This window comes from Planococcus citri, chromosome 3, assembly GCF_950023065.1.
Source record: "Planococcus citri chromosome 3, ihPlaCitr1.1, whole genome shotgun sequence".
Classification (NCBI taxonomy): Eukaryota; Metazoa; Arthropoda; class Insecta; order Hemiptera; family Pseudococcidae; genus Planococcus; species Planococcus citri.
Genome location: NC_088679.1, coordinates 46132041 through 46145990, shown reverse-complemented (window position 1 = coordinate 46145990; position 13950 = coordinate 46132041).

Genomic DNA, 13950 nt, shown 5'->3' with positions numbered 1-13950 from the left:
ACAAGTAGGTAAGTTGATACACAATCAATCTATACACACAACAGGCTTATGTGTATTTAATTTAATACAGAAATTTCTGAAAATTTGATGTCGTAATTAAAACAGGACAAACAAACATGGGTTTTGAGAAATTTAAAAAGGTAAAAAGAACGTATCATAAATTTCTTAAAACATTATACAGATAACAAACTATATAGTTTAATTACTCATTACTTAATTATAAATGACACTGATGATTCTGGTAATGTATAGCACGATGTATACGTATGTACGATGGTCATAAATTTTTATTACGATGGCAATTTATTCCTCGCTACGATTGCACATTTTTATTCAGAAGTAGGTAGGTACCGAAACCGAAAAAAGCAAAATAAAACACTTACTCGATTAAAAGTCAACCATCAAGCTGATTCAAGTTTAACTTGTGTGAAAGTGTTTCTAAAAATAAATCTACAATTGTTCTTGAACTTTCTTATCTAAAATTCTGTTGATAAACAAGCTAGTGAATGAAAAAATTTCAATATACCTAATTGAAAGCAGCAATTTTTTCGTCAAACTAACAGATATATACTAACTAAATAGGTACATGTAACTAACATTACAATGAAGTAAAATGATTTTTCCGAACAAATACCTAGTATTATTTAAACAAATTTTCACTTGGGAAAAATTTCAATAACACGAGTAAGACTCATGCAAATTTTCGACCAAAACAACGGCCGTATTACCTATTCATTTGATTTAATTTTTTTTTTTTTTTTTGGTGCAAAATATATTTACTCTAGACTAGATTTGATTAACACGAGACACGTGACAGATAAATGACAACCTCTCTACCCGTAATTAAATAGCAAGTTTGAAATGACAAGTCAGCTAAGCATATCCAGTGGTATCATTTATTATCTGCACGCAGAATTAAATTTCCTGTAAAACAAATACGCTGCAAGACTGGAACTGATTTAAATCTGGCGCAATCATACGCAGAAATTAAAAATTAACCAATGAAAATTTCGTGTGTAGTGCCAATTTAATTGTATTGTTCCTAGGCCGGTTCGCGTTTCCGCATTCATTGTGTACCGTCAACCATGTGGACCGAGTTATTAAAATGATTACTTATTGCGAAGAAATTTTTTTCGTTTCATTGTTTCATTATAATTTGCCAATATAACGGTGCCGGCGAATCAACCGTATGGCTTACCTATAACACCATAGTTCGTATATAGATGAACCTCGTTATGATAACCCTTTATGCAGTATGTGGGCGAGATATTAATCTGTTTTGCGGTTATAATCCTCTCTGTAGCGTCACAGTACAATACAAGTTTCGGTTAGGTTAGGTTTTGTTAATGAGAATATTGCAAAATAGATCCAGCCAACTAACGGCTAATCCTGCAGATAACATTTATTACGATTCATCTCCTGGTCTGATACTCAGACCTTTTTTTGGTAGTATCTACGCTAATTCTTATCGAAAGTTGTAAGTGCATCATTTTTTTATCCCCCCTCTTCCATTCTAAACACAAAAAAAGATTGATTTTCGCCATATCGGTTTATAGAGAATCCTCTTTTTGTTCCAAAATTTCCAAACAAAAATCCTGTGTATTTTTTGCCAAACTTGCCATGTCAAAAAAGTCTGATTTTTGCTAAAATTGTTAAACAGTTGTTCTTGCCAAAATTGCCCAAAAAATCCTGCGTTTGTCAAAAGTGTAAAAATTCCCATTTTTTTGTGAACATTGTCAGTGTCAATTTTTGGCAAGTTTACGAAAAGTTGTAATGTTTTTTCGTCAACATTTTCAGGAAGTAAGTAGTTTTCTGATTAAATAGTCAAATGGTCGTAATTTTGCCAAAATCGCTAAGAAATCTATAAAAATAAGTAATTTTTTTGTATCAAGGTTTACCAAGCAAAAATCCTGTTTTTTACATTTCTTAAAAGGTTCTTTTTTTGGTAAATTTCATTTTTTCCCCCTCAAATTCTTTTATTTTTCCAGTTTGTATGGCAGTTTTTCGATAATTTTGACATTTTCTATAGGAGTACTTTGGAAACATTGCGTGCTCCCGAGTGCCTTTACAATTCAAGCCTCTGAGTCATTCAGGAGAGCTAGCTGGAGCATGATAAATATTTCATCAGGGCCAAACAACTGAAAGTGACAGCAGATTTATTTTTTTCTGCACTGTGTTGTATGATCTTTAAAGATCTAATCTGGGCAAATCTTTTTTTTTTCATCTTTCTCTTTTTAAATACAGGGTTCAAGTTTAAAAAGTGAAAATGAGTAAAAAAAAAGCGATTTTGACGACAACTCGTGAGATAATTTACTCGAAGTAGGAGACTATCTAAAAAATTTTAACTTCCTGATCACACAGAAAACTGAGCTAGAGGTCCTCAAAATGCACTTTTTTTTCTTAAAATAAGGCTTTTTGTCACAAGTGAAATTTTAAAAAGGTGTGATTTAAATTTGTAAACTTTCAGGTTGTGTACTTATTTTGACTTTATCCAATGGCAATTTTTTCCATCCACCTGCGATTTGATGAGAGGAAAATCACGAAAACCACGACATGATTAATTTTATGACACTTTTCTAGCATTAAAAATAATTCAATTTTGAGAAAAATTCTTTCACATACCTAAGTAATTCATAGGTTGAAAATATAACCCGATGAACATTTTTTTCTCAATTATCTTAATCAAATTTTCAAAAGTCAAAAAAAATATAAGAATAAAACAAGTAGGTACATTTTGAGCAATTTAATCGAAAAGATTGTGAAAAAAAACTATTAGGTACCTACGCATTCAATGCGTTCAAAAAGCTAATTTTCGGTTCTTTTTTTCAATTTTTCAAAAAAAAAAATATATTAAAAAAAAGTTATAACAAATTGAGTTTGTATTTTTAAAGAATCTTAAGATGGTTCGATCTAAAAAGTTATGATTTTTGCGTTTATTTTTTCAAATATTTGTACTTGAAAATTTTCTTATCTAGGTATTAGGTACTTTTTTTTCTACAACTATCAATTACTTATTCTAAAATTTAAGCATACTAACAATCTTTCTTTTATAAAAATTTCGATTTTTGTGTTTTTGTATTTTTTTTGTTTGTTTGTTTACACAATATGCTCATAGATAAATTCTCGATCCAAGGTACAAAATTGTAGGTTAGTGGGAAATATCAATAAAGTAACATTACGTGACTGTAATTTTTGAAATGGTAAACAAAGAAATCATGGATTCGCGAAAATACTCATTATTATACCTACCCACAGAGTATTTACTCAAGTTATCGAATGTTTGAATTTTTCATTTTTCAGACGTTTCAGTATTTACATAATTTTGATAGAAAATCGACATTTTTCAGAAAGATGAGTACGGAGTAGGAAGTGTTTAAATGAGTATTCCAACTTCCAAGTATAATACGTAAATTCTTTATGTTAAGCGGTCTATAGTAAATAAACGTTTAGAAAACTTTTCAATTTTGAACACACCTGTTTTAATATTAAAAAATTGAAAAAAATTTCAAACATTTTATTTCTTCGATTTTTTTTGGATGAATCTTGAATAATTGAGGAGGTGGATAGCAAAACGCAATAACTCCATTTTTGGTTTTTTTTGGGAAATTAGGAAAAATTGTCAGGAGGGGAAGGGGTGGGGGTCGAGTTCCGAAATTGGTGTCAAATGAAAGGGGAAGGTGCCACAAATAAAATTTCCACTCAATTTCAAAATTTCGGTCATCTGGGTAAGCACAGCGAGGAAAAGAAAAAAAAGTTATTGCGTTTTGAACGCAAAATTTTTTTTTTGGTGTTTTTCTGCAAAAAAAACGTATTTTTTATTTGAAAAAATTGATGTTTAATCGAGAATTTTCGATAAAAAACAATTAAAAAACTGGAATGTGAAATTCAAACAATTCCTGTGTGTGATATGGCATTCAGAGAGTGGCAACGAAAGCACCATTTTTTTAAGTAACTCCTACCCAACGATTTTCAGTACCCACCCGATGAAAAAAAACAGTGTTACCACATCTGCGCAACTGAAATGTATAAAAAGTAGTGGAGTTATTGCGTTTTGCAAACAAAAACTCATTTTTCAATGCATTTAGCTCTAAAATCAGACTTGTTTTCCTCGATTGCGCTATGATATTCAACTGATGGACAAAATCTGACACCGGGAATGGATTCCCCGTTGAATTTTACATAAGGATAGATATCAAACTCAATTTTCGTAATTTTGGAGTTATTGCGTTTTGCTATCCACCTCCTCAATTATCATTTATTTGATATCACAAAAACTCCCAACGCCTCTTACAAATGCATTGATAAACTTTCTCAAATAGAACTGCAGTCTTGTACATGAAAAGAGGACCTCCTCCTAGACTTTTATTCACATGTCACTAGAGCTAAGTTAAGGCAGTGAAATTCTTTCGATGGGTTGAAAATGTTGAGAAGTGATTAAAATATTTTTTGAAATTTCAGATAACTAGGTACTGATTGTAGCTCTGCAGATTATCTTTTTTTTATTTCTTTGGACTGTTAAGATGAACTGGATCAGTTCTTATTCCTCATTTTTCAGTCCGCGTTTTGCCTTCAATCGTCATCTACAACTATATGAAATCAGAGAACTGGAAATTTAGAGGTATAGTACCTATCTAATGAGCAATGTGCAATGTAAAAAAAAAACTGGCAACTGTGAGACTGCTATCATTGTTTTATAAGTAACATTTGACAAACAGCAAACCGGTGGATACCCAGCATTATGTGCAATAAAAGAATAAATTATCTAGATCTTATAAATAGCTTATCACTATTGATTTACCATGATTCAAAAATAAAATTTCGCATCGCTCAACTAATCCTCGATCTATAAAATGACATTATTTTGTTAAAAATAGCCTACGTCGAATTTCAGATCATTCATTGGTTGTATTTTATATTTGATTGATAACAATTATCGAATTGTTTTCGATAGGTAGGTATACTGAGCGAAATTTGATTTTAATTTTTACAACCTTGGTGTAACGAGCCATAAAATTATAAGATTTTAAAAAAATGATTCACGACCATGTCGTAGGTATTGTATATGTATTGAACCGAATTACGAAACTTATCTTTAAACTGTTTGCTTAAGGATGATTTTTTTGTTTATTTTTGAATTTAATAACGAATATAATTGTTTTATTTCATACATTGACGTAAGCGATTCTCGACCTCTTATGCTTTTCATGCATCGTTTTACTGTGATTTCGACGTTTCTAACACGTACTCCGGCTAAAAGAACAATACCATCCATGTGATGTGATAACGAATATGTTTGTACGTACCTCTACCTACCTACCTACTATTTCTGCTCATAAAATTATCTCTGTCTACAGTGAGTATACTTGAATCAAATTCGTTAACGTATACCCAAGTACCAAGATATACACGCGAATGGGCTGGTATAACTATTTCAAGCGAATAATCTTGCATTTATAACGAAAACTAATTGATGATCTCGATCAGTATAACGTACTGCAAGTATTAGGTACAACGAGCGTTTCCGCTTTCCATAATGAAGGTTTCGTGAATTCACGGTACCTATCTTAAATGATAAGAAGAAAAAAAATTTAAGGACTTTGCCTTGACTGTGACATGCTGAGTTTTCTAAATATCAGACAACAAGCATATAAGCCTAGTCGCCGAATAACCATAGGATTACAGATTGATTTAAATGATAAGCATTTATCCGAAATGACGATGAACGTGTATAGGTACAATGGTAGGTACCTATGGTATGGTCAATGATTTACTGGTTAAGGCAGCTACGATGTTATGAAACTTTGAAATCTTCGCAAACACGTGTGTGTAATTTTCCATTTAATAAGATATCGAACCAAAAGCAAGTACCTATACGAGTACATAGATACCTACTTTCGAATTATCTGTTGGTAAAAATCCAAGTGCTTGATTTGTGGCGTAAGTATATGTAGTATATTTATATTGGGACTCGAGTAAAGATTTTGTTAGGTATCGTACGATGAGCTTACATATGTATTTTTCCAATCAAAATGCAGTCGATTATTAATAGGTAACCTTGTTTCACGAAACGTGTCACTATTGAATATTGAATATTGATATTGATAAAACATAGGTAGATGAGATGTTACCTACCTCATTCATTGGCAAGGTAAACTCGCACTAATGAAAATTTAAGAATTTAAAGATTTAGGTAATTATCTCTTATTAATTACGATGTACTCGTAAATGTGTGATTAGGACAAATAGGTAGGTTATTTAGCTGTATGGATTCTGGTATAATACGGTTGTAACTTTTTACTGTTGGTGAGATTTTCAAAACTCTAATCCCTTGTACGAATTTTGAAATGATCGGTATGTCCATGAGAAGCATTTTATTCTTTCTATTCGATTGTCTTCAGTTCTAAAGTATGTCAAATGCTTTTGTAAAATTCAAGAGAAAACGTAGACAAATACAATATAGGCCAATAATATTCAAAACAATCATTCTCTTTATTTAATCATTTTCTCACCAACGTGATAGAACTGATGGATACGTAGAAGGCATCTATACGTAATATTTATGATGTTTGGAAGCCGATTCCAATTTCAACTGCTGTACCCCTGGAAATCAAAATTAATGTGTGGTGGAAGGGCCAAGGGGTGAGGTGAGTACGCATACACAATCTTCAACAGTAACACCACTGACGAAATCTGTTTTCAGGAAACTTGAAAAAAAAACACGTCAGAATTTTTAAAATTCAAAAATATAAAAAAATTATCAATGATAACAAATTTATTTTTATAAAATAATTTTCAAAAAAATAAATTTTTACAGGCGATACGTATAAAGTACTGGAGGTTCTAAAACGACTCAAAACTGCAACAAAACGATTTAAAAAGTCGAAACGAAAGTAAGTAAAAACACGGTACCTCTACCTACGTACTCGTATAAACTATAAACTTGAATTTCATTTTTTGGGTCAATGTTTAATTCTTCACTACTTTTTAGAAATTGTAACACTCCTTAATTCCATGCTAGAAGTTGTTAGGGTTTGCAAATATCATTTTTTCATTTTTTTACTTTTTTAAAAAATTTTTTTCATCTTTTATAGACTCTATTAGTTAGAATGAGTTCAATTTTCTTACATTTTCCCATAGTGTTTTTTTTTCTTTTTAAATTACAGATTTTATTTTTTTTTATAATTTCAGTGTTTGTTGACCGCATGTTTAGAGTTTAATTTTTGTTGATTTTTTAAAATTAGGTAGTAGGTACTTTTAAAATTAGCTGGTTAAAAGTTTTTTGCGTTATTTTTATAATTTTTCATTTCTTAAATTGAATTTGTCATCTATTTTTTACTTAAGCTAATTAAGGTAGGTACTCCATGTTTGATATTTATTTTCTTTATCCCGTATTTTTGATATTTTTTTGTTCCCAGACACGATGTCGAGTTGAGTTAGGTATGTAAAATTAATTTCTTACTCATAACTTACTTTCGTGATTTTTTGATTTTTAAATATAAATAGCTGGTTAAAAGTTTTTTGCATTATTTTTATAATTTTTCATTTCTTAAATTGAATTTGTCATCTATTTTTTACTCAAGCTAATTAAGGTAGGTACTCCATGTTTGATATTTATTTTCTTTATCCCGTATTTTTGATATTTTTTTGTTCCCAGACACGATGTCGAGTAGAGTTATGTAAAATTAATTTCTTACTCATAACTTACTTTCGTGATTTTCTGATTTTTAAATATAAAAACCGAAAGTCTTCATTTTGATGACTCTTTAGTCTTTATTCATCCTTTTGGGCGCAATTTTTCGAAATTGATTTCTTTTGATTTAAATTTGAAATATTATGTATTTACAGAATTTTTTCACATCTGGAAAATCGAATTCCAAAAATTCTTTAAAGGTTCTGAATTGCCTTGATATTGTTATTATGAATTTGTGAGGTGGAAAATAAGCCAGAAACTATATTTAAATTTTCCACCCAGAGGTGCCACGATTACGATTATGCTCGACTAATAATCGCACATTTTATTGCACAATTTTTGTAAATGTAAATTTTTTTTTCTTGTTGGTTTTAATTTATTTTGTCGTGTTTCATGTAGGTATAGGTATTCCTTTTTTTCATTCGATCCTTTTATTAGACTTTCAATGATTTTTTCAGTAAAAAAAATGAAAATGAAGACCGTCAGTGGAACGGTTCAGAGTACGATTAATAACGTCACATTATTCTAACCTATCACAAAACAGCGAAATTTTCCGACTGATTAATCGATTATCTACGACCAGCTGGGGAAAATGATCAGTGTAACTTCGATTAGCCTATACCTGCTTAATCGTTTCACCTCTTTTTCCATCTAAATTTGATTAGGAAAAAATAAATCGTAATTTTTATGGTGCTGATCACTGCCAAATTGTTTTTTAATTTCTTAAAAAATCAAAAAATGAAGTAGGTAGGAATATCATGAAAGGTTATGTGAGTAGGTACCTATATAGAAATGGGGGGAAAATGCTTCGATTAAATTTAAGTCAGTAGAAGTCGAGACTCGATGTCTATGGGCTGTGATTCCACACTGTGATAGACTATTTTTCTCACGAGAAATTCTGCTAAAAATATCCTTACCGCCATGCCATATATATATATGTCACATTTCTCGAGTTTAATTTCAGTTTTGGAAATATTCCGAATAACGTTCAAGTATACAAAACATACTTACCACCAGTTGACAATTAAAGAATGGTGAACTTTTCCGTTAAGAGTTCATTAGCAAATAATACGATCTCACATAGGAGTATCGTACATGAAACCAGTATTATCCTGTTTAAACGCAAAAAAAAACAACATTAAATTAAACAGCGTGTAAAATCAACTATAAATGATTCGTTCTATATTATGTAATAATTCAGTGGATTATTTGTTTTTATAAAGTGTTTCCAATTGCACATCGCAAATGTTTACAATAATAATATTATATACCAGCACAACAATGTTATGTACTAAATTATAATGCCTTCGATATTCAACGTATGCTTATACCAGACGTATACAAAGATTTTTTTCAGACAATTGGTCTTAAAACAGAGAAAAAAACAATATGGAAAGAAACGCCGAGACTCGAGTTATATATGCAATTTTATATCGTTACGGTTATCGTATTAGGATAATCGCCGACAAAATGTTTTTATTGTTCGCGTCTTTTGTTCTTTTACATACTTTGGTATTTTTGCATTGAGAAGAGGAAAAAAAGAAGCAGTCTCTGTATACCTCTATCTACCTACATAAGGATGCCCTTGAAATGAAAATTTACGCTTCTTTCGTTTTAATCTCGATGATATTTTTTCTGCAAGTACCCTTCTTTGCTCATTTTTTTTATCGATATCTTACACGCTTATTATGGCTACTCGCAGTTTCAAACCGGAAAATATTCGGTTGCGGTAAATTTTTTTATCGTTTTTTTCATATTTGGATAGGTAGATAGATAGATGGTGGTGGTGTACACTGTACAGTGAATGCAGGCAAGAGATCTCGTATAGGTACTCCTGTATACACTTATATGTAGTACCATTACCTATACGAGTTGCTCGTAGATTTCAATTATAAAAATGTGACAGGTAATTCATTAAAAATTGCAAAAAGAGGTTTTTGCACTATACACCGAGGTCATTAAAATCTTATACGTAGATGCTATCCCATAGGCCATAGTCTATCTTTCTTGACTGAATTTTCTATATCAAACTAAATTATAAGGTTCTGCGGCTACTTAAGGTTGAATGAACCGATTTGCTTTTCGATGGTGTGTTATTACCTAATTGCGAGCAGGGTGTAAATGATTTCTTTCGTCAAGTTTGAAAATTACGATGCTCTTTCAACTATAAGTAGGTACCTACGAATAGAATGCCCGAAGAATAATAATTGAATTTTCAAAGGCGTGCACTTGCCTCCCATCGTTTTAACGAGGAAATAATTAAGACACAACCTGAACGCCAAAAAATTGTCGGTTTCGTTGTGTTTTGGTAGCAAGAGCAAGTACCTAGTACCTACCTACAATGTTGTTGACCGAAACACACTACAGGCACGTACGAGTATGAATAAAGTAGGTATCGTTATTACCCTGCATCACTATTAACGAAGTATTTAAACTATAAAATTTACTAGAATCCATATCAATTATTCCTTTTTTTTTTTAAATCCAGTTTTCGAACAATTTAATTCGTTCATGGGTTACTGAATATTTACGAACGCGGACGTTGAGGGAGTAATTTTTGATGAAGTGGAAGGGGGTGGAAGGAAGAATATGGTAGTAAATTTTTGATCTTCCAAATCGATAGGTATTATTAGTTTTAAGCTTTTATGAGGTCTTCAATTTCACATTCATAAAAATCCAAAAATCTGCTAGAAACTCTAAAAAGGCTCAAAATCACTACCGATCAATTTGAAAGGTCAAAAGTATAAGACACAAATCAAACTTTAGCTTTCTGCTTCGATTTTATCAAAATTTGATTTTCCAGTGGGAATCAGGCTAAATTTACATTTTTCAAAATTCACAAATATTCAACAAAACATTTACAATTACAAATGAAATTTGGTGGGAGGAGCAGGTATGTATTTTTGCATGTTCTTTCAATGTTTTTTTGTTTGGTCCAAAAAAATGTCTGCTGGTCGGAGAGAACGCAAAAATATGTAGGTACTTGAAACAGCACTCTCCTCTCAGTCTGCTATACACAACCCTTATACTTACATAAAATATCTAAATTGAAATAATTATGTGCTTCAATTTTTTAGTCGAAAAATTATTCGATTACAGGCGAATTTTCACTGTTTTCAAAAATCGTGCTTTTTTCACTCCAGTCCCATATAGCCAACCTGTTCTGAAAAAAATGGCTCAGTTCCACAAGATAGTATTTGAAATTCTGCGTTGACCTAGGCCATTGCATTCAGAATCCAGCACCACTTTTAAGGGCTCTACTTGGCGGTTAAAAATTTGTAAATTAGTTTGAGTATATATAGGTTCGTATTTTAGGGTGATTTCGTGTTTCGATTTCTCATGTGATCAGAAATTTATTCTTCAAGGTTTGTTTTTTGTGTATTTTTTAATTTTTGGAATCAACGAAGTCAATGAAGTGACAAAATGTGTTAAAATGAATACATTAATGTAAATTATCAAAAGTTTCAAGGGACCCCCCCCCTTTGCCAGTCTATCTCAAGACCCTTGCACCTTGAATTTAATTGAAGCAAGTATGTACATCAATTTTTAATCAAAAACATTCTAAAACTATAATTTCAGGATACATTTTTAAAAAAATCAAGTAAGTAATATAACAGGACTGAAATAAGAAATTTTTCATTCTTTAGGGGCAGGAAAATTACTCACTGTATGGTATTCTTCTTTACTTATACTGTGTACCATACCTCTGTGAGGCTATGACTTATCTCCTTTAAAAAAAGTAAGGTTTCTCCACACTGGTAAAATGTCTTTTATTTTGAGCTGTAATTTCCAGGATATCTTATTATTTTAGCCAAAAAGGCAAACTCTCAATATTTGGTGCTCCGAGGCCAAAAATCTCCCTCCCTTCCAAGAAAAAGTCTCCAATTTTGGTCTCTCGATAAACAGCGTTCTTAGAGCTCCGTTACCTCAAACTTATATGATGAATTCTTCCCATAAATTCATGAGATTTAAACTTTCAAAACAAATAAGACTTAGTCGGAGGGCCCGCATAAGGATCATTTGCACCTCCTGCGGATCCTCCGGGACAACTTTTTTCTTAAAGGAGGAGTCCTAAGGAACATTTCTAGCCCTTGTCCTAAAAAAAAAAGGTGGCCCTACTTACAAAATGGCGGCCATTTTGATTGACAGGTCAGCCGAAATCGCAGATTTTGCGTTTCAACATAGGACTAGCATGAAATTTTAAGGGCAGGCAAAACTTCATCACCTGTCGGCTGTCAAAATTTCAAGTGCTAAAGTACCTTTTTCGATTTTTAGTGAATTTTCAAAAATCAAATTTTGGCCATGCAAAATGCGAGAAAAAATGAAAATGTTACCAAATTGACCTAGAAAGCTGAAATTTGAGATATACCCTATTTTCGACCTGCCAAATCGATTGGAAACTGTTTCAAACCGTTTTGACTGAAAACTAATTTCAATACGCTGTGCAAGTTCTAAAGTGCCTTTTTCGATTTTTGGTGAATTATCAAGAATCAAATTTTGGACAAAATGTGAGAAAAAATAAAAATTTCACCAAATTGACCTAGAAAGCTGAAATTTGAGATATACCCTATTTTCGACCTGCCAAATCGATTGGAAACTGTTTCAAACCGTTTTGAGCAGTTCTGAAGCCTCCAGCAGATTTTTGAAACTCGAAATTTCAACAAAATTTCATCAAATGGAGTTGGAAAACCGAAATCAATTCTGAAAACTAATTTCAATACGCTGTGCAAGTTCTAAAGTGCCTTTTTCGATTTTTGGTGAATTTTCAAAAATCAAATTTTGGACAAAATGTGAGAAAAAATAAAAATTTAACCAAATTGACCTAGAAAGCTGAAATTTGAGATATACCCTATTTTCGACCTGTCAAATCGATTGGAAACTGTTTAAAACCGTTTTGAGCAGTTCTGGAGCCTCCAGTAAATTTTTGAAACTAGAAATAATTTTAACACCCTCTGAAGACGACTTCAGGTGGGTTCAAGTCCTTTTGTAGCCTCCAGTGACTTTTTGAAAGGTTTTATGGCGTTTTTAGGAGAATTGAAATTTCGAAAAAGTTATAGCTGGAAGCTTCAAAACCACTTGAAACCACCATGCAGTCAACTTCATATTATTGTATTGAAATTAGTTTTCAGAATAAATTTCAGCTTTACAACTCCAATTTGATGGAATTTTGTGGGAATTTCGAGTTTCAAAAATCTGCTGGAGGCTTCAAAACTGCTCAAAACGGTTTTAAACAGTTTCCAATCGATTTTGGCAGGTCGAAAATAGGGTATATTCCAAATTTTAGCTTTCTAGGTCAATTTGGTAAAATTTTCATTTTTTTCTCGCATTTTGGCCAAAATTTGATTTTGAAAATTCGCCAAAAATCGAAAAAGGCACTTTAGCACTTGAAATTTTGACAGGTGATGAATTTTTGTCTGCTCTTTCGATCTACCTTTGTACGGTTTAAAAAATTTCACGCTAGTTCTATGCTGGAACGCAAAATCTGCGATTTCGGCTGACTTGTCAATCAAAATGGCCGCCATTTTGTAAGTAGGGCCGCGTTTTTTTTGAGGACAAGGGCTAGAAATGTTCCTCAGGACTCCCCCTTCAAGAAAAGAGTTCTCCCGGAGGATCGGCAGGGGGGTGCAAGTGATCCTTATGCGCCTCCGACTAACTGCCTACCTCTATTACCTATACTTGGCAATTTTCATTTTTTTTAAAAATAGGCACCTAGGTATCTCTATCCAATTTTTACTATACTCAGGTCTGGTCACAAAGCAATTTTAAAAAGTCATTTTAAAAAGCCGGCACGTTTATGGGAAAAATTCCTCATCTAAACTCAATCCCTTCACATTTTGCCTCCCTCCTCCCCTCCCTCCCATAAAAAAAACACCGAAGGAAAATTTATAGCGTGCAAATTAGATCATTCTAGAGCACGGCTTTTCTAACACGCGTGTTAATTTGTTAACAAGATGCTAATCAGAGATTATTTCAAGATGAGAATACGCGGTGAATACTTATTAGCTATGAAAAAATAAAGTATAATTCTTTTGCATGTGGAAAATTACATATCTCGAGTGTTTTGGTAAAGTACCTACATGATGTAACATACGAGACGACGAAAATTAACAAATGAACGTAATAGTTATATGGCGATGTATTAAAAACAATCAAAATGGTAACAACGTTGCCGTCGATAAATCACGTTCGTATATTGCGGTGCAATTAGGTAGATTTTCAAATTATGTCAAAATTTTGCATAAATACTTGGACATTAAGCT